At 47.0% G+C, this 18,010-nt stretch overlaps 8 non-coding genes across 8 annotated transcripts; 5 read left to right on the top strand and 3 right to left on the bottom strand.

Annotated features, from left to right (window-relative positions):
* Window positions 1-505: 505 nt before the first annotated feature.
* On the top strand, window positions 506-578 carry TRNAF-GAA (transfer RNA phenylalanine (anticodon GAA)). The gene has a single exon. It is a non-coding gene; the product is annotated as a tRNA-Phe (tRNA).
* Window positions 579-6,464: 5,886 nt separating this feature from the next.
* TRNAK-UUU (transfer RNA lysine (anticodon UUU)) lies at window positions 6,465-6,537 on the top strand. The gene has a single exon. It is a non-coding gene; the product is annotated as a tRNA-Lys (tRNA).
* Window positions 6,538-9,313: 2,776 nt separating this feature from the next.
* On the top strand, window positions 9,314-9,386 carry TRNAF-GAA (transfer RNA phenylalanine (anticodon GAA)). Its single transcript has one exon. It is a non-coding gene; the product is annotated as a tRNA-Phe (tRNA).
* A 1,005-nt stretch (window positions 9,387-10,391) lies between these two features.
* TRNAK-UUU (transfer RNA lysine (anticodon UUU)) lies at window positions 10,392-10,464 on the bottom strand. The gene has a single exon. It is a non-coding gene; the product is annotated as a tRNA-Lys (tRNA).
* Window positions 10,465-15,027: 4,563 nt separating this feature from the next.
* Window positions 15,028-15,110, bottom strand: TRNAL-UAA (transfer RNA leucine (anticodon UAA)). Its single transcript has one exon. It is a non-coding gene; the product is annotated as a tRNA-Leu (tRNA).
* Window positions 15,111-15,485: 375 nt separating this feature from the next.
* On the bottom strand, window positions 15,486-15,571 carry TRNAR-UCU (transfer RNA arginine (anticodon UCU)). Its single transcript is given in 2 exon segments — window positions 15,486-15,521; window positions 15,535-15,571. It is a non-coding gene; the product is annotated as a tRNA-Arg (tRNA).
* Window positions 15,572-15,809: 238 nt separating this feature from the next.
* On the top strand, window positions 15,810-15,882 carry TRNAV-UAC (transfer RNA valine (anticodon UAC)). The gene has a single exon. It is a non-coding gene; the product is annotated as a tRNA-Val (tRNA).
* Window positions 15,883-16,172: 290 nt separating this feature from the next.
* On the top strand, window positions 16,173-16,245 carry TRNAV-UAC (transfer RNA valine (anticodon UAC)). Its single transcript has one exon. It is a non-coding gene; the product is annotated as a tRNA-Val (tRNA).
* The last annotated feature ends 1,765 nt before the right edge of the window (window positions 16,246-18,010 follow it).

The raw sequence follows: 18,010 nt of genomic DNA on the forward strand, positions 1-18,010 counted from the left end.
ACNGTGTTAGCCAGGATGGTCTCGATCTCCTGACCTCGTGATCCGCCCGTCTCGGCCTCCCAAAGTGCTTGAGCCACCGCGCCCGGCTAACAACAAATATATTTTAAAAATTAATTGCAGTATTGTTTTTAATAATGAAACATAGAAAAACGTAAAAAAGCTGATAATTGTCAGTTTGATTACACAGATTACATTATAACCATACAATCCAATACTGGTGAACGTGGATTAAAAAGCACAATAGGTCTACAAAACTGCCATGAAACAAGTCCATAATATATTTTTAAATGAAAAAAGCGAATTGCAGGGAACTTAAAAAAACAAACAAAAAACCCTGAGAAAAGTGATTTATCACTTCTAGTTTGTAAACAAGGGCCTTGCCTTATCACCTTTGTAACATTTGTAAAATGCCTACCTCTAGCTGAATCCATATAATCTGTTACATTGGAACAAATACTATTTTATTATAATTTTGTAGAAAAAAAGAAAAAGTTCTTCTAATACAGCCGAAATAGCTCAGTTGGGAGAGCGTTAGACTGAAGATCTAAAGGTCCCTGGTTCGATCCCGGGTTTCGGCAGGGCTTCTGTTTTAGGCGTTAGTCATCACTACATGTGATTTCTGCACAGTCAACAGGTCACTACATGTGATTTCCGCACAGTCAACAGGGTCAACACCCTGTGGGATTCTCACTTGGGCTGGAGCAGTTAAGGGAAGACTGACTCATCGGCATTTTCCTCTGGGAGGGAGGATACTGGGGACATATGTCCTGCCTGTTAAACTGCACAGTACGAAGTTTCTGCCCTGACTTGGGGCCTGGTTTGAGACGAGCTCTCCCGGAGCACTGCGCACAGCTCAATTTCTTGATCAACCCTGGCCCCCCGCACCCCGCTCCTCTTCTTTTGGGTTATAGGCAGCCGTGGGCGCTGCAATCTTTCTCTCAGTGTCAGAGGGGTGGGAGCTCTCGGCCTGCGCCGCCTCCGTCGCCTGCTTGGTCGCGGGCTCGCCGGGAATGGTAACAGCCCGGCCCCCTCTCGGCCAAAAGTTCTCGAAAGCGTTAGGCGCACGGGCTTCCTCCAGCTGTTTAACTACGAGGGCCGGGGCCGGGCGCAGTGGCTCATGCCTGTAATCCCAACACTTTGGGAAGCCGAGATGGACGGATTACTTGAGGTCAGGAGTTCGAGACCAGCCTGGCCAACACGGTGAAACTCCGTCTTTAAAAAAGAAAACAAAAACAATAGCAATGATCCTAGAACAGCTCTTGGGTGGGGTGGGAGACAGGGATTGGAAGCCCTTTCTGGTTTAAATCTACACTAGGGTTAGGAGACCAAATACAGGACGTCCAATTAATTTCTCTCCTTTCTTTCTTTCTTGACGGAGTCTTGCTCCCTGGAGTGCAGTGTCGGGATCTCAGCTCATTGTAACCTCCGCTTCCGGTTCAAGTGATTATCCTGCCTCAGCCACCCCGAGTAGCTGGGATTACAGGTGTCTGCCACCACGCCCAGCTAATTTTTGTATTTTTAGTAGAGACAGAGTTTCACCATGTTGGCCAGGCTGGTCCCGAACTCCTGACCTCAGGTCATCCGCCCGCCTCAGCCTCTCAAAGTGTTGGGATTACAGGCGCAAGCCACTGAACCTGACCAAAATTTGAATTTCAGAGAAACAACAAATACTTTTGAGTGTAAACATGTCCCAAATATTGCATGGAACATACGAAGTATATATTTGTTGTTTCTGTGAAATTGGATTTAACAGGACGTCCTGTGTTTTTATGTGCCAAATTGCAAGTCACTTGTACATCATATCCTCGCACCCCTCTGAACTCTATGCACCACCCTCTCCGCCCCAGCAAAGATATCCAGACACTGTACGCAGGAAGAACTGGATTTCAGAGGACACCGTTGGATCTTCAACACCTGGCAGTTTACAAAATGGGTTTGTATCCATTGGCTAACTTGTTATCAACATGAATAGAGAAGCTCCTGGCAGAGATCACTGGGAAACACCCCGGGAATCGGCCATCCCATCTGTCTCTAGGCTTCCAGAGTTGTCCACCCTGGTCCGGCATGGGGGTGGATGTCAGTGGAACTTGGAGGATCTGGATTGAATTCCGGTAGAAAGCCTCATTAAGATGATGAACCACACCTGGGCGCAGTGTCTCACTCCTGTATTCCCAGCACTTTGGGAGGCTGAGGCGGGCGGATCACCTGAGGTTGGGAGTTCAAGACCAGCCTGACCAACATGGAGAAACCCCCGTCTCTACTAAATATGCAAAATTAACCGGGCGCGGTGGCGCATGCTGGTCATCCCACCGACTCAGGAGGCTGAGGTAGGAGAATTGCTTGGACCCAGGAGGGAGAGGTTGCCGTGAGCCAAGATTGCGCCATTGCACTCCAGCCTGGGCAACAAGAGCGAAACTCCATCTAAAAAAAAAAAAAGATGAGCCATTGAGCCACTCCACTTAAGGCAAGGCAATGGAACAATACACTTAGGGGTGCCTTCTTTTAGCCAGGCTGGACCATGGAGAGAGAGAGGAAGGAGATCCATGTGTCACATTCTAAGAACTCGCAGTGTGGTAAAAGGCAAAATGAAACCAGCCATATGGCTTTTAGGCCTATTTATACCCCTGTCCCCTTTCTGTTAATGTTTGCCAATATGCTATCTGATATGGGGCTTCACCCCCAAAATCGTTGAGTTCTTGGGTGGAAAGATGTATTTTGATGAGGGGCTCTTGAAAATTCAAGGATGATCAATAAGAAGAAACCCCAAGTGATCATCTATTAGACTAGAGAATTAAACTTTTCATGAGGTTTGGTCGAACACCATTCTAGATGTTACTAGGAAGGTGTTTTCGGTTTGTTTGTTTGTTTCTTTTGAGACAGGTTCTTGTTCTGTTGCTCAGGGGTGGGGGTGCAGTGGCGCCATCACAGTTCACTGCAGCCTCGACCTCCTGGGCCTCAAGTCATTCTTTGGCCTCAGCCTCTCGAGTAGCTGGGACTACAGGTACGCACCATCACGTCCAGTTAATTTTTTGTATTTTTGGTATTGAGACGAGGTTTCGCCATGTTGCCCAGGCTGGTCTCGAACTCGGGAGCTCAAGTGATACACCTGCCCTCGGCCTTCCAAAGTGCTGAGACTACAGGTATGAGTCACAGCCCCTGGCAATGAAGGTGTTTTTAAATGTGATTAACATTTAAATCAGTAGACTCCAGGTAAAGAAGATTACCCTTGGTAATGTGCCTCGTTAAATCAGCTGAAGCCTTTAAAGAGCAAAGACTGGAGTTTCTGAAGAAGAAGGAATTCTCCTAAAAACTTTGCTATAGGCTGGGCACGGTGGCTCACGCTTGTAATCCCAGCATTTTGGGAGGCCAAGGCGGGCTGATCACCTGAGGTCAGGAGTTCGAGACCAGCCTGGCCAACATAGTGAACTCCCATCTCTACTAAAAATACAAAAATTAGCCCGGCATGGTGACGCATGCCTGTAATCCTAGCTACTTGGGAGGCTGAGGCAGAATAATCGCTTGAACCTGAGAGGTGGAGGTTACAGTGAGCCGAGATTATGCCACTGCACTCCAGCCTGGGCAACAGAGCAAGATTCCGTGTCAAACAGAAACAAACCAGAAAAACTCTGGTATAGAAAACCTGCTTTCCTGAGTGTCCAGCTTACTGCCCTGCTGAATTTATTTATTTATTTATTTACTTTTTGTGAGAGGGAGTCCTGCTCTGTCACCCAGGCTGGAGTGCAGTGGTGTGATCTGGGCTTACTGCAACCTCTGCCTCCTGGGTTCCAGAGATTCTCCTGCCTCAGCCTCCCAAGTAGCTGGGACTACAAGTGTGTGCCACCATGCCCGGCTAATTTTTGTATTTTTAGTAGAGACGGGGTTTAACCATTTTGGCCGGGCTGGTCTGGAAATCCTGACCTCAGGTCATCCACTCGCCTCGGTCTCCCAAAGTGTGGGGATTACAGGCATGAGCCACCGCACCCGGCCTGCCCTGCTGAATTGAAACTCAAGATGGCAACCTTAACTCTTATCTAAATTTTCAAACCGTTAGTCTGCCCTACAGGTTTTGTGTTTGCTGACCCCCACAATGTGTGAACCAAGCTCTTAAAATAATCTGTCTCTACCTCTGTTTCTATCTGTCTCTGTCCTATTGGTTCCATTTCTTTGGAGAACCTGACAACATGCTTTAAAGTGTTATTTACACACCTGTAAGAGTGAAGAATGAGATTGTTACTATTGCTCTGAGCAAAAGCCAACCGCCTTGGGACCAAAAGTGGGAGGCATATTCCTAGGAAATGTTGGGCCTAGCCTTTGCCCTAAAAAGGCAAGCCCTGTCTGGTTTTCAGCCTGAAGAGGAGAGGGGGAATCCTGGTGAGAAGTATTTGGAATTCAAGCTCAGAGAAGAAGACCCGGTATCTCTGGCTGAATCACATTTCCTGCATGCTTGCACACTCCTACTCACCTTTCAAGGCACAGTTCTAATGCCTTTTCCACCCCTGCAAGGTGCTACTCTGCCTTCCTTCTAGTCATTCCTCTGGGTTACCAAAGGTCTTGTATATTTCTCTATTAAAGCATTGATTAAAGGCCATCTCGGCTCACTGCAACCTCCATTTCCCGGGTTCAAGTGATTCTCCTGCCTCAGCCTCCCGAGTAGCTGGGACTACAGGCGGGCGCCACTGCACTCTGCTAATTTTTGTATTTTTTGGTAAAGACCAGGTTTCACCATGTTGGCCAGGCTAGTCTCAAACTCCTGACCTCAAGTGATTGGCCCGCCTCGGCCTCCAAAGCGCTGGGATTACAGGCGTGAACCATTGCTTTGGCCAAGCTGCATTCTCAAAGGTGTAAAGGGTAGCAGTATATACCACCCCAAAATATGCCACTCCGGCCTAAAGATTATTTTGCGCTAAAGGCAATTGGGAAGAAGCTGATTGAAATAAAGCTCCGTAGCCTTCCCCTACCTGCCTAAAAGCAGGATATACATTTACAAAGGCGTTCTTCCTCCCTTCTCTACCAGGAAGGACAAAGGTTGATAACCTAAGACAACTTTAGACCCTTAACAGCTTGGACACGGGACCAGCGGAGTATATTTAACAAGCTTTAGGAACCTGCATTTATCTACCTAAAATTAATTTCCCACATATTTGCTTTCCCACAGTTTGCTGTCCCTAGAGGCCCGAGGTCCTTTTCTTTTTTCTTTTCTTTTTTTCTTTGAGACAGAGTCTCGCTCTGTCTCAAAGCGTGCAGGCTGGAGTGCAGTGGCACGATCTGCCTCCCAGGTTCAAGCGATTCTCTTTCCTCAGCCTCCTGCGTAGCTGGGATTACAAGTGCGCGCCACTACGCCCGGCTAATTTTTGTATTTTTAGTAGAGACCACATGTTGGTCAGGCTGGTCTCGAACTCCTGACCTCAGGTCATCCGCCCGCCTCGGCCTCCCAAAGTGCTGGGATTACAGGTGTGAGCCACCGCGCCCGCCCTTTAAGGTCCTTTTCCTTTGTGTTGTCACTTCTCCAAAAACGTATTGTTCTTTGTTGACGATGCTGTATAAAATGGAGTTCTCAGCCACACCTTTGCAATTACTCATTCCCTGGGTATGTCCCACACGTTAATACACTTCTGTTTTGTTTTTGTCTTCATTCTGTCTGTTGTTACAGAAGTCCGGCTGAGAACTCAAACTGGTAGAGGGAAGATTATTTTTCCTTCTCTACAGGTGCTTGGAGTCAACGAGGGGAAAGGAGTTCAAAGGAAGGTGACATTTCAGTTAGCGATGGGACAGCACGTGCGAGGCCTAGAGGACTGAAAGTTCTTGATGTCTGTCGGCAGAAAATAGCTGCGTGTAGAGGGAAGAAGTGGCGGGGCGGGCCGGCTCGCGAGCTGCGACAGAGCTGCGCGTGCGTCGAGGCTGGGGCCGTGGGGGCGGCCGGAGCGCGCTCACCAGATCGCCGGAGGGCTGTGGCTACCACCCGTCATCTCTTTTCAGCTAATCTGCTTCGCGCTACATTTTGGAGGTGGGCACCTGGGATGGGGGCAAGGAATCACGAAGTGGCGTCTTCTCGGAAGGGGAAGCCCGATGTCTTTAAGCACTGAACTGTGGTCTCTGATCAGATGCGCTTTGGGTTCAGGGCTAAGACACGCGTAGGCGGTGCAGACAGTTCAATTCGTGGGCGGCTTTTTCTCTCCCCTGCTCGGTTTTGCAGAACTGAGGGTTCGCGTTTGCCGAGCAGTCTCTAAATATAAGGAGAGCGTGCTTTATTTAACAAATCTGTGTTCAGCTGCCAAAGAACAAGCTAATCACCCTTCGTCCCCACGCCCGACTTCGCCTCCTTCCAGTCCTCGCAGGATTTCTGCATGGGAATTGGATTGGATCACACACAAAAGAACCCAGTAACTCGTTCATCGTCGTGCCCATTAGTTCGCGGCATAATGGTAACACAGTCTTCATTAATGGAAGCAACATCTTTTCCGTGAGCCCGGATAGCTCAGTCGGTAGAGCATCAGACTTTTAATCTGAGGGTCCAGGGTTCAAGTCCCTGTTCGGGCGGCCTTTGTTTTTCTTCATTAAAAGAATGAGAACCAATTTTAGGGTCTTTTGTTTGTTAACCCACTGCAAAAGAGGGCAATGAAGTCCTGGATTGTGTAAACTGCGACCCCAATCGCTTATAGGATGGTAAACCTGGGGCCCCTATGGGGATAGGCCTTTGTGCAGAGGTGTACGGGAAACTTCCAGTCCATCGCTTTGGGGGCTGAAATAGGGAGATTATTCTGTAGCCAGCCGCCGAGCTGCTGTATCCCAACAGCGGATATATCAAAGGACCGGCCCCCACCCCGCCCCGCCAGTGACAGCCTCTCTTCGCTCCCCTGTGACGGCTCCTGCTGACCTTCCCTCTTGGGTTCTCTCTGATTGGGTGCCTGAGGAATATGGTTGGGATCCTGCACCTTTCCAGCCCTCCTTACTACCTTAGGAAAGAGTTTTCTGTACCATAAAAAGGAAGAGATGATCTAGAAACTGAAGCCCCAGACAGAGCCATTCCTCTCGTTAAAACAGGTCAAATCCACCCCCGACTCCCCTCTCAAAAATGTGATCTGCACACAGGAAGAAGTTGAGGTGGAGACAGCAGCTTCTGGTGGGAGAAAGAGGGTGCATATTAAGAGACAGCGTATTCAAGGGACTGAAATGGGAAAAATGAAACGTTAGTTCTCCTCTACTACAAATTATAAAGGGAAACAGGTAATCCCAGCACTTTGGGAGACCGAGGCGGGCGAATCACAAGGTCAGGAGTTCGAGACCAGCCTGGTCAATATGGTGACGCTCCGTCTGCAGTAAAAATACAAAAAAATTAGCTGGGCGTGGTAGCCGGCGCCTGTAATCCCAGCTACTTGGAAGGCTGAGGCAGGATAATCACTTGAACACGGGAGGCGGAGGTTGCAGTGAGCCGAGATCACGCCACTGTACTCCAGCCGGGGCGACAGTGCGAGACTCTGTTTCAAAGAAAAAAAAAAAAAGGCGGGGTGTGGGGGAAACACCCGGCTCCTGCAGAGGTTTTTGGAATGTATGGTAATCAAGGTGAGTTAATTTTCCCTGTGAGGTGAAAGGACCGGTTGCATCCCTTGCTTGGCTAATGATGGAGCCTTCCTGGCTTCAGCCAGGCAACAGAAGAAAGTCGGTCTTGATCTCCTCATTGACAGGATGGGGATGTGGGCTGAACGTGTAAGGGGCTGCCCTCTTAGCTGGTGGACTATGGTGCCCAGTGAGTCCTAATTAGTGGAGAAAGGCCAGGATGGAGACAGCACCCTATTGTGAGGCAGCGCCTTCACCCTGCCCACAGGAATGCTCTACTGTGGTGCACACAGATCCCAGCATTACCTCTCCCTTCTCTAGAGCTTAGCTTCCCCTGCAGAAAGGGAATAATAATAGCTTCCATCTCATAAGCTTGTGATAATTAAATGGGATAACAATGCATGTACTGTGCTTAATAGCCTAAAAGCAAGCATTCAAAACACGGTAGCCATTATTATAATTATTGTTTTTATTTTATTTTCCTCTGAAAACCAGAAAACCTGCTAAACAAATTCTAAAAGAGCTTTAACACTGTTACCATAATTCTTAAAGGGTTTTCTATCTAGGGATGAAACAACACATACATATTGTAACAGGAGAGGAACCATTACAAAGAAATGTGTGCCCAATATGCCCATATTCAGGTGACTTGAGTTGATTGGTATGTGCTGGAGGGACAGCGATCCTCGCTGCTCGTAGGAAGAGTGGGCTGGGTGGGCGAGGCGAGTTTCTTTATTGAGGAAAGTTAATCACGGGGGTCAGAAGGCATTCCAGGGAGAGAAACAGGTAAGTTTCTCGAATTTTTCTCCTTCTTCCCGAGGGAGTCCCTTCGAAAGCGATCAGTTCCACTTTTGGCTGTCTTGAAAAGAGGAATCTCTTTACTCCAACAAATTTCTGAATGAGCAAGAACGGACCAGGCTGGGGCGTGAGGACAAGGGTGGAGAGCTCTGGGTTCCCCCAGTCTTTCCTCCTTTCCCTCCTCCAGTTCATTCCTTCTCCAGCCATGGTGTTCCTCCTTTGATGCTTTGGAGCCTCCCAAATAGTTCTGGGTGATTGGTGGCACATTAGTAACTCATTTAAAAATTTGTATATTATATCAATTAAAGGCAGGCGTGGGGGAGGACGGGATTGAATGCAACGCTGTAGATTCCTGCTGGACACACAGTAGGTTCTTAGAAAGCGGCGGTTCTTAACTCTTATTAGGGCTCTGGGAAGAGAGAAAGCATGAGAAAGACAATACAATGTGGCCTAGAAAAAGGCAGAACGCGAAAGTTTCCTCACATGAAAGGAATTAATTTTCTCACTGATTGTTCTTAAAACCTCAGGGCTAAAAATAATACAGTTTGGAAGGTGAAATGAAGAACTAAAAGGCTGGAAGTGGGAGGAAACAGGATTTTTTTTGTTTGTTTTTGAGACTGAGTTTCGCTCTTGTCGCCCAGGCTGGAGTGCAATGGCGCCATCCTGGCTCACTGCAACCTCCGCCTCTCTGGTTCAAGCGATGCTCCTGCCTCAGCCTCCTGAGTAGCTGGGATTACAGGCTCGTGCGACCACGCCTGGCTAATTTTTTTTGCATTTTTAGTAGAGACAGGGTTTCACCATGTTGGCCAGTCTGGTCTCGAACTCCTGAGCTCAGGTGATCCACCCACTTCAACCTCCCAAAGCGCTGGCATTGCAGACATGAGCCACTGCACCCGGTTTCGTCTTCATTTTTTTTTTCCTTTTAAATTTCCTTGACAGGGCGGAATGTTCTCATGTCTTTGCCGAAATAGCTCAGTTGGGAGAGCGTTAGACTGAAGATCTAAAGGTCCCTGGTTCGATCCCGGGTTTCGGCAGAGTTTTTGTTGGCTTAACCGCTTTGAACACACAGGGCTATAGTCCACTTCTTAGCCTCTCTGGAGGCTCGCCTCCCTCCCCAGTCCCCTTGCACGTTTACCCTACGCCATACACAACCAGAGACAGCTGTTCTCCGTGTCTCCTAAGCGGGCACCAACTAATGAGACGATAGTATTTAGTAAGGTGTAAGGATGCAAAGAATCAGCTTCTCAAGAAATCAGAAGTCAAAAGTCATTATGAGGATGCATAATGAGCTTAAGCCTCTCAAAGGAATCAGAAGTCGTAGAGCGATTTCTTCCCAGTTTCGTAATCGCCCTATTTATACTGTTGGATGTTAAACGGCAATACGTGGCACAAGATTTTTTATTGAGGTGGCCAACACTCTTGTTCCACAGGAGGAAGGTCTTGGGTTTGATCACCAGTGTAGTCGGCTCTCTGGGGCTGCACGTTTTTTTCATCGACTACAGACATGAGGGTAGTGTCCAAAAGCAAAAGCATTAGTCTTTACCGCAAGAGACACAAGTCAGGGACCCACCAGAGCATGAAGAATCTGGTGAAGGACTTTGTCGAGTTGGAGATATAGGAATCTTGTGTCTTCACTTGTGTTCATCTGAAATATTTCTTGAATCTCAGTTTCCTCATCGCACTTTCAATAAAAGTGCCTGAAAACATTCCTCGGTGCCAAAACTGCACAATTCTTGCCAAGAATATTACTATTGTGACTCTGACAAGTGTGTTTATTGATCTGTTTTGAATATAAAATAAACGCAATTTAAAAGAAAAAATATCCTAAGACAAAGCAACGTATAAAGGTTGGAAAAGAAAAGCCTGAGGCTGGAAAGAAAGTTTCTTGGCACTTTCCACATGTTTCACTTTTTCCGGCAAAAACCCACTAGCAAGTTTTAGTTTCCCTCAAGGAGGGGGCAACCCAAATGAGTTTTGCATAACGTTCCTTTTGCTCAACCTCGCCCAAATCCATTTATGTTGGAAACTAAAATAGCATCCGCCCGAACAGGGACTTGAACCCTGGACCCTCAGATTAAAAGTCTGATGCTCTACCGACTGAGCTATCCGGGCCCCTGCAGAAACGCGTTTGCCTAATTTATCCACGGGAAAATAGGCCACGTGGCCGCATTCTTTCCGCGACTACAATTCTGAGTCTTTTTGCTGATTTCTTGAGAGGTGAACCTGCAAAATTGACATTGAGCAGGGGTTCAGCAAAATCGAGTCTTCATTTCTCCTTTTCTCCCATCACAGACAATAAGACCCAAAGAGTAAACCGCCTGCCTGACCTGCCCCGAGCCCTAAGGGGAATTTCCCTCGAGGAATCTCCCCAGATTTAAGACATTTGAGCGGGCCTCCGGGTAAACAGCGGGATTTCTAATTCCGGTTTTGGTCTTTGAGGAGTCAGTCCTAGAGCTTCTTGTGGGAGAAGCAGTGATGAAAAATTAGGTTTCCAAGAATCGATTAGACATTTATTGAGTGCATACCGCACTCTCGGAACTAAGCAAGTACTGGGGCCGCAAAGACCAAGTCTCGGCCCTCAGTGGAACTGGAAGACGCGCAAAACAGAAGCCCCCAGTCACGCGCTTTGGTGGTGGGAGGCCAGCCTTTTCGGACACCGGAGGACTTGGTCGGCACCCGAAGTAAAAGCCAAGTTTTCCAGGGGGTGATCATGCCTGAACCGAGCTGTGGATAGCGACTGGGCACCTGAAGACTTGGAAAAAGAATTTCTAGCCGAGGGAATAGCAAATGGAAAATGACAATATTTACTAACCTTGGGCATCTGACCATTTAGCTGAAGCGTCCATTGAAAGATTTTGATCAGGCAAGCTACAGTATGGATTTTATCTTTTTAGGGAGTCTGTTACCTTGGTAGCTGGGTCTCAGACGTACCTAATTAGTCAATTCTATAATTCGACCTGCTTCTTCATAAATTCTTTGCCTTCTCATTTCTTAAGGTATTGGATCCCTTCAAAGAGAATTCAGCCGGACGCGGTGGTTCATGCCCGTAATCCCAGCACTTTGGGAGGCCGAGCCGGCGGATCACGAAGTCAGGAGTTCGAGACCAGCCTGGCTAACAAGGTGAAACCCCGTCTCTACTAAAAATATAAAATTAGCTGGGTGTGGTGGCACACACCTGTAGTCCCAGCTACTGGGGAGGCTGAGGCAGGACAATCGCTTGTACCCGAGAGGCGGAGGCTACAGTGAGCCGGGATTGCCCCACTGCACTCCAGCCTGGGTGACAGTCCACTATGTGGGGGAAACGATAAGGTTCCGATTTTTAAATAAAGAAATACATCAGGAGAACAATCGACAAAGGTTAAAAAAGAGCCATATGGGAAGAGGTTATGTTAAGGAAAAAAACAAAAACAAAACCAATGTGCCAAACAATGTGAATGGCATAATACTTGTGAAGAAATTGAAATATTTATGTATTATGTATATGAGAGTATATAAACATGTATCCTTTAATACTACATATAATTATATATAAATGCTGCTTGCATATACATAGAAGGTCTATAAAGATAGAAAACAACCTGTTAAAATGGCTACATCTTGAGGAATGGCAATGAAACCTATGAGAGGACGTTCTGATTTTTTTCTTTTTCTTTTCTTTTTTTTTCTTTTTGTCGCCCAGGCTGGAGTGCAATGGCGCGACCTCGGCTCACTGCAACCTCCTCCTCTCGGGTTCAAGCGATTCTCCTGCCTCAGCCTCCCCAGTAGCTGGGATTACAGGCGCCCGCCACCATGACCGGCTAATTTTTGTATTTTTAGTAGAGGCGGGGTTCCACCATGTTAGCCAGGCTGGTCTGGAACTCCTGACCTCACGTGATCCGCCTGCCACGGCCTAGCAAAGTGCAGGGAAAAATATGATTTGTTATTAATAAAATATTCCATGCTTCTAGGATGGCATAGGTGGCACCTTAGATCAAAGCTTCCTTTGAAGTTTCTCTACAAAGAGTCAGAAGAGAAGGGTTAAATCACGCACTTCCTCCTCTGGGGGACTCCCTCCATGCCTCATTGCTTTGGATGGGAGTTGCTGGTATTGAAAAATCACAAATTTGACAGGTACGGTTTTCACAAATGAAGATGTGGATCCCTATGCATCAGATGGCCAGTCTCGGCTCAAGGAAGAAAACTAAAACCAGACCCCTTGGGAAGGAGCTGCCTGTGCCTCGTGAGGTCAGTCCCACGGATTATTAGCCTTTGGTCTGTTTCTTTCCAAACCTCTGAACCTCCACTTTTTTTTTGAGAAGGGAGTCTCGCTCTGTCGCTTAGGCTGGAGTGCAGTGGCGCGATCTCACCTCACTGCAACCTCCGCCTCCCGGGGTCAAGCGATTTTCTTTCCTTGGCCTCCTGAGTAGCTACGATTAAAGGCACACGCCACCACGCCCGGTTAATTTTTGTTTTCTTAGTAGAGACGGGGGTTTCACCATGCTGGCCAGGCTTGTCTCGAACTCCTGACCTCGCGATCCACCCGCCTCGGCCTCGCAAAGTGCTGGGATTATAGGCGTGAGCCACCGCGCCCGGTGAACCTCCAATTCTCACAAAAGTGCCAGGTACACTGAGTTACTGAGTACAGTAACTGAGTAACACTGGTTACTGAGTACAGCTTTGAATGAGTAAGAGCATGAAGATGCGTTTCCTGTTCTAGGACAGACCAGCTTGAGAGGCACCAAACACAGACCAAAAGTCTCAAACTCTTAACTGTATCAAGTGTTAATTGTGTGGTAATGGACGGCTTAACACAGGGAAGTAGGCCGGGCGCGGTGACTCACAAATGTAATCCCCGCACTTTTGTAGGCTGAGGCGGGCGGATCGTCTGAGGCCACGAATTCCAGAGAAGCCTGACCAACATGGCGAAATCCCACCTCTACAAAAAATACAAAAATTAGCCGAGCGTGGTGGCACGCGCCGGTAATCCCATCTACTCGGGAGGCTGGGACAAGAGAATCGCTTGAACCCGGCAGGCAGAGGTTGTAGTAAGCTGAAGGGTGCAGTGAGTAGAGATGGCGCCACTGCATTTCAGCCTGGGCGGCAGAGCAAGACTCTGTGTCAAAACAAACGAACAACAACAAAGAGAACTGTGAGTATTTCATTTAGCACTCCATAGTGGTTTTTTTTTTTTTTTTTTTTTTTTTTTTTTTTGTTTTTTTTGGAAGGTTCTGGCTGATCTTTACAAACAGGGTTCAGGAGTTGCCCCAGATATCCCTGCTTGATCCTTTCCAGACAGGGTGAGGAACTGGGCTCTGAGCCTGTCTCTGTTGCTGTGCCCACTGAACCTACCTTAAACGCCTGTTTAATCAATCTGTTTTCCTCCTAGAAAGTTTCTGCTGTGAGGACAGGTACTCTCTGTATATCTGCAATCCCTGGGTCAGTGCCTCACGGAAAGCTCTTTTGAAACTGTCCTTGAATGAAAGAATGGAGAGTTAGAAAGAGGGTGATGGGTCAGGAAAGGCTTTTAGTGGAGGAGGAGGGTCAGAATTAGTCCTTGGAAGTTTTTGTTGGGTAGAGAGAGAGAGGAAGAACGTTTTCTGTCAAGCACAATGATTTTCATAGTCAAATGGAATAAGTTTGTCCTGCCATTCTGTTGGGCTGCCTTGTTTTATTTTCTCTATAGTACACATCGCTGTCTCTCAAATTCTCCAATTTGTCCACTTGTTTTTATTTATTTTTAATTAATTTTAATTTTAATTATTATTATTTTTAATAGAGGCAGTGTTCCACGTTCTTGCCCAAGCTGATCTCAAACCCCTGGCCTCTAGCAATCCTCCCGCCTTGGCCTCCCAAAGCCCTGGGATTGCAGGCGTGAGCCAGGCACCAAGCCCTGTCTGCTTTTTTTTTGTTTTGTTTTGTTTTTTGAGACGAAGTCTCTCTCTGTTACCCAGGTTGGAGTGCAGTGGCACCATCTCGGCTCACTGCAACCTCCGCTTCTCAGGTTTAGCGATCTTCCTGCCTCAGCCTCCCTAGTAGCTGGGATTACAGGCACGCACCACCATGCCTGGCTAATTTTTGTATTTTAGTAGAGATGGGGTTTCACCATGTTGGCTAGGCTGGTCTCAAACTCGTGACCTCTGGTGATCCACCCGCCTCGTCCTCCCAAAGTGCTGTGATTACAGGCGTGAGCCACCGCGCCCAGCTGTCTGCTTGTTTTTAGACCATATTTTTCTTCTGTCACGCATGTAAGTGATATTGGGCAGTGGTCTTGATTGTAAGGCTCTTGTATTTTTTGTTGTTTTGCTTAAAAAAAAAAAAAAAGAGAGAAGAAAAGAAAAGAAAACATGCCTGCATCACCACAACCCCAGTGTTTAGAACAGTACGTGGCACGTAATAGGATCTCAAGTAATAACTGTCGACTCGGAGTGAACGTTTTTGCAGCACATTGTATCTCTCTCTGTGTGCTCCCTCACCCCTACGTAGTGTAGCTGGACCCAGACGTTTTCTTTTCTTTCTTTCTTTTTTTCAGACGTTTTCTTTCTACTTTTCAAACCATAAACTATGAAGCTGTCGCCATGTTTAAGGTTTCTGGCAAAATGATATTAACTATAGTTATTATTATCTGGACGCCTAAGTTTGCAAAATGGATTGCCAAGGATTAGGAAAAAACGTTTTGCTCAGAAAACAACTAACCTTTACCAGAAGTGGGGTTCGAACCCACGCGGATATGAATCCATTGGATCTTAAGTCCAACGCCTTAACCACTCGGCCATTCTGGTAACTGACGAAACGACGGTTTATTTTAAGGCAACTCGGGTAACACTAGGCGACTAAAGTTTCAGAACAATTTAAAATTACTTTTATTCCTGATATGAAAGAATAATATGGAGGAAAAAACTTGGTAACTTTGATTACATTTCCCTAATTTCTTTATCTCGTCACCAGAAACTGGGGCACATAAAAGTGAAGGAGAAAATGTTCGATAGAGGAGTGGGATTCTTAACGCCTTCTAGTGAAGGGACATAACCAGGAACTGCAATTAGCTGCAATTCACATCCTTCTGGAAATTTTAAATGGTAGATATTTTTCATTTCATCTATTTTATAACCATTCCCTCAGCCTAACTTTCCGTTTGCCCTCCTTCAAACAAAAAGCGACTCTGGTGGGACTCGAACCCACAACCTTTGAATTTCTCTAACTATCTAGAAGTCCAATGCGCTATCCATTGCGCCACAGAGCCAGACGCGTACAACCTCTCCGCGATGAACACATCAGGGGAGGCACTTTCTTTCCACGAGTAAGTGTGGAACCTTTGTCTTTAAGGAGAGCGTGGGTAGGAATTACACTGGAAAATCTGTAATCCTTGTGTAACTTTGTCTCTCTGTTCACGATCGCTGAGCAGTAAATCCTTTTCGGCTCACGTTGCTAACATGTCTTTATGCAGAATTACTAAATCCAGACGTTACAACTTTGCGCGCGGTTCCATAGTGTAGCGGTTATCACGTCTGCTTTACACGCAGAAGGTCCTGGGTTCGAGCCCCAGTGGAACCACGGCATGGTCCCTGAGTGCTTTTTTTCTTTTTTTTCCTTTCTCTAAAATGTTTGGTATTAACATTTTGCGAGCCCAGTCTTGGGTTTTGCTTCAGGAAGCTGGAGACGCAGACATTTCTACAATGTTTCTGCGCGGTCGTCTTCCTCTGAACACTGGAAAACGAGGAATCCTCTTGAAAGTTTTTCTCTGTGCACAATCGCCGGATGTCAAGTCTACATAACCATTTCCCGGTGCTAAAATGTCTTTTGGAACAATTATTAAATCCTGGAGAAGCTCGTAACTCATGTAAGGTTCCATAGTGTAGTGGTTATCACGTCTGCTTTACACGCAGAAGGTCCTGGGTTCGAGCCCCAGTGGAACCACGGGATATTACTTTGTCTTTTGTGAGCCAGGTGTTGGGTTTTGCACCAGGAAGCTGGCGACGCACCCCAGTTTCACGGGTTTTCTGCGGCTTGCTCCCCGCCTGCTGCACCAGCCGGGTTCCTCTTAGCGCTCGGCGCGGAGCCGGCCTCCGAGGCTGCCCCCGTGTGGCGCCTCTCTGGAGGTGCAGGCGGCTCAGCTCCACGGAGGCATAGCGCACCCCTGCGCCTGCGCCTTTCCACTACCTGGCCAGCCGGCTTCTGGGTTCCTGGGTGTTGCACCTTGGCTCAGCTACCTTCTTCTAAGCCTTGCTTGGGCCATCTCAAAAAATTGCTACCACTAAGTCGAAGGACATCACGAAGGCTGCGCCCTCTTTGCTGATTAACTCCAAGTTCACTGCCCTCATACTGCATTTATTTAAATTAAAAATGCTTTTTGAGGCCGAGCGCAGTGGCTCACGCCTGTAATCGCAGCACTTTGGGAGGCCGAGGCGGGCGGATCACGAGGTCAGGAGATGGTGTCCATCTTGGCTAACACGATGAAACCCCGTCTCTACTAAAAATACAAAAAAATTAGCCGGGCGAGGTGGCGGGCGCCTGTAGTCCCAGCTACTCTACTCGGGAGGCTGAGGCAGGAGAATGGTGTGAACCCGGGAGGCGGAGCTTGCAGTGAGCCGAGATAGTGCCACTGCACTCCAGCCTGGACGACAGAGCGAGGCTCTGTCTCAAAAAAAAAAAAAAAAAAAAACTTGTGAAAAAATTGATTTCATGCACAGAATTCAGAATTCCCCACGTATTTCACAGTGATGTTTCCGTCCCATCTTTCAACGGTTAGCTGTTTCTTTTGTGACCTTTCAGAAAATGGCTATGCATTCACCAGTATACATGTACATTTACTTTATAAGCCACTTGACACTTTTGTACAAAGGTAACACACATAGGTACTGCTCCCATTTCCTCAACAATATTCTGAAAATCTTCCTATTTCGTTCATACATCTTGGCTTATCCTTTTACTTCCTGTGTTTGGATGTATCACAATTCTTTATGCCTTTTGATGAACACTTAAATGGTATCTAGTCTTAGGAACAATGCTGAGCAGATTTCCTTGTTCCTTGGTTTTAGATCGGGCAATATGTAAAATAATCCTAGCAAAACCTTGAACAGGCACTTACATGGGTAGCTAATTTAATGTTCACAATGACTCTATTATTATTTATCCCGTTTTACAGACGAGGAAGAGGAAGCAGAGTGAGATTAAGAAATGGCCCAGGGTTACACCCCTGATCAGGGACAGAACACAGTACCAACCCAAGCAAGAAGAGGGTTGCCTTTTTGTCTTAGAAATTTAATTGATGGCTGGGCGCTGTGGCGCACACCTGTAATCCCAGCACTTTGGCAGGCCGACGTGGAAGTATGGCTTGAACCCAGAATTTCAAAACCAGCTTGGGCGAAAAAGCGAGACGCCATCCGCAAACCCGTCCCAACCTCCCTGCTGTCCCCCCCAACCCCGCCACAGCTGCTTTCAAAACAGTTTGTATCAAATGACACTCACACCAATAGGAAAGCCCTTGTTCTTCCTGTCTCTCTCAAATGAAAGTAATTGAATTTTGAGTCAGCTAGAAATGGTATGTGTGTTTTATTGTGAGTTAGGTTGAACGTTTTTCATGTAGTTAAAAGCTTCCTTTCTTCCATCTGTTCACCTCTTTTGTTCAATTTTCTTTTTTTTTTTTTTTTTGAGACGGAGTCTCGCTCTGTCGCCCCGGCTG

Source organism: Rhinopithecus bieti, unplaced genomic scaffold (assembly GCF_001698545.2).
Source record: "Rhinopithecus bieti isolate Rb0 unplaced genomic scaffold, ASM169854v2 scaffold_19722, whole genome shotgun sequence".
NCBI classification, from domain to species: domain Eukaryota; kingdom Metazoa; phylum Chordata; class Mammalia; order Primates; family Cercopithecidae; genus Rhinopithecus; species Rhinopithecus bieti.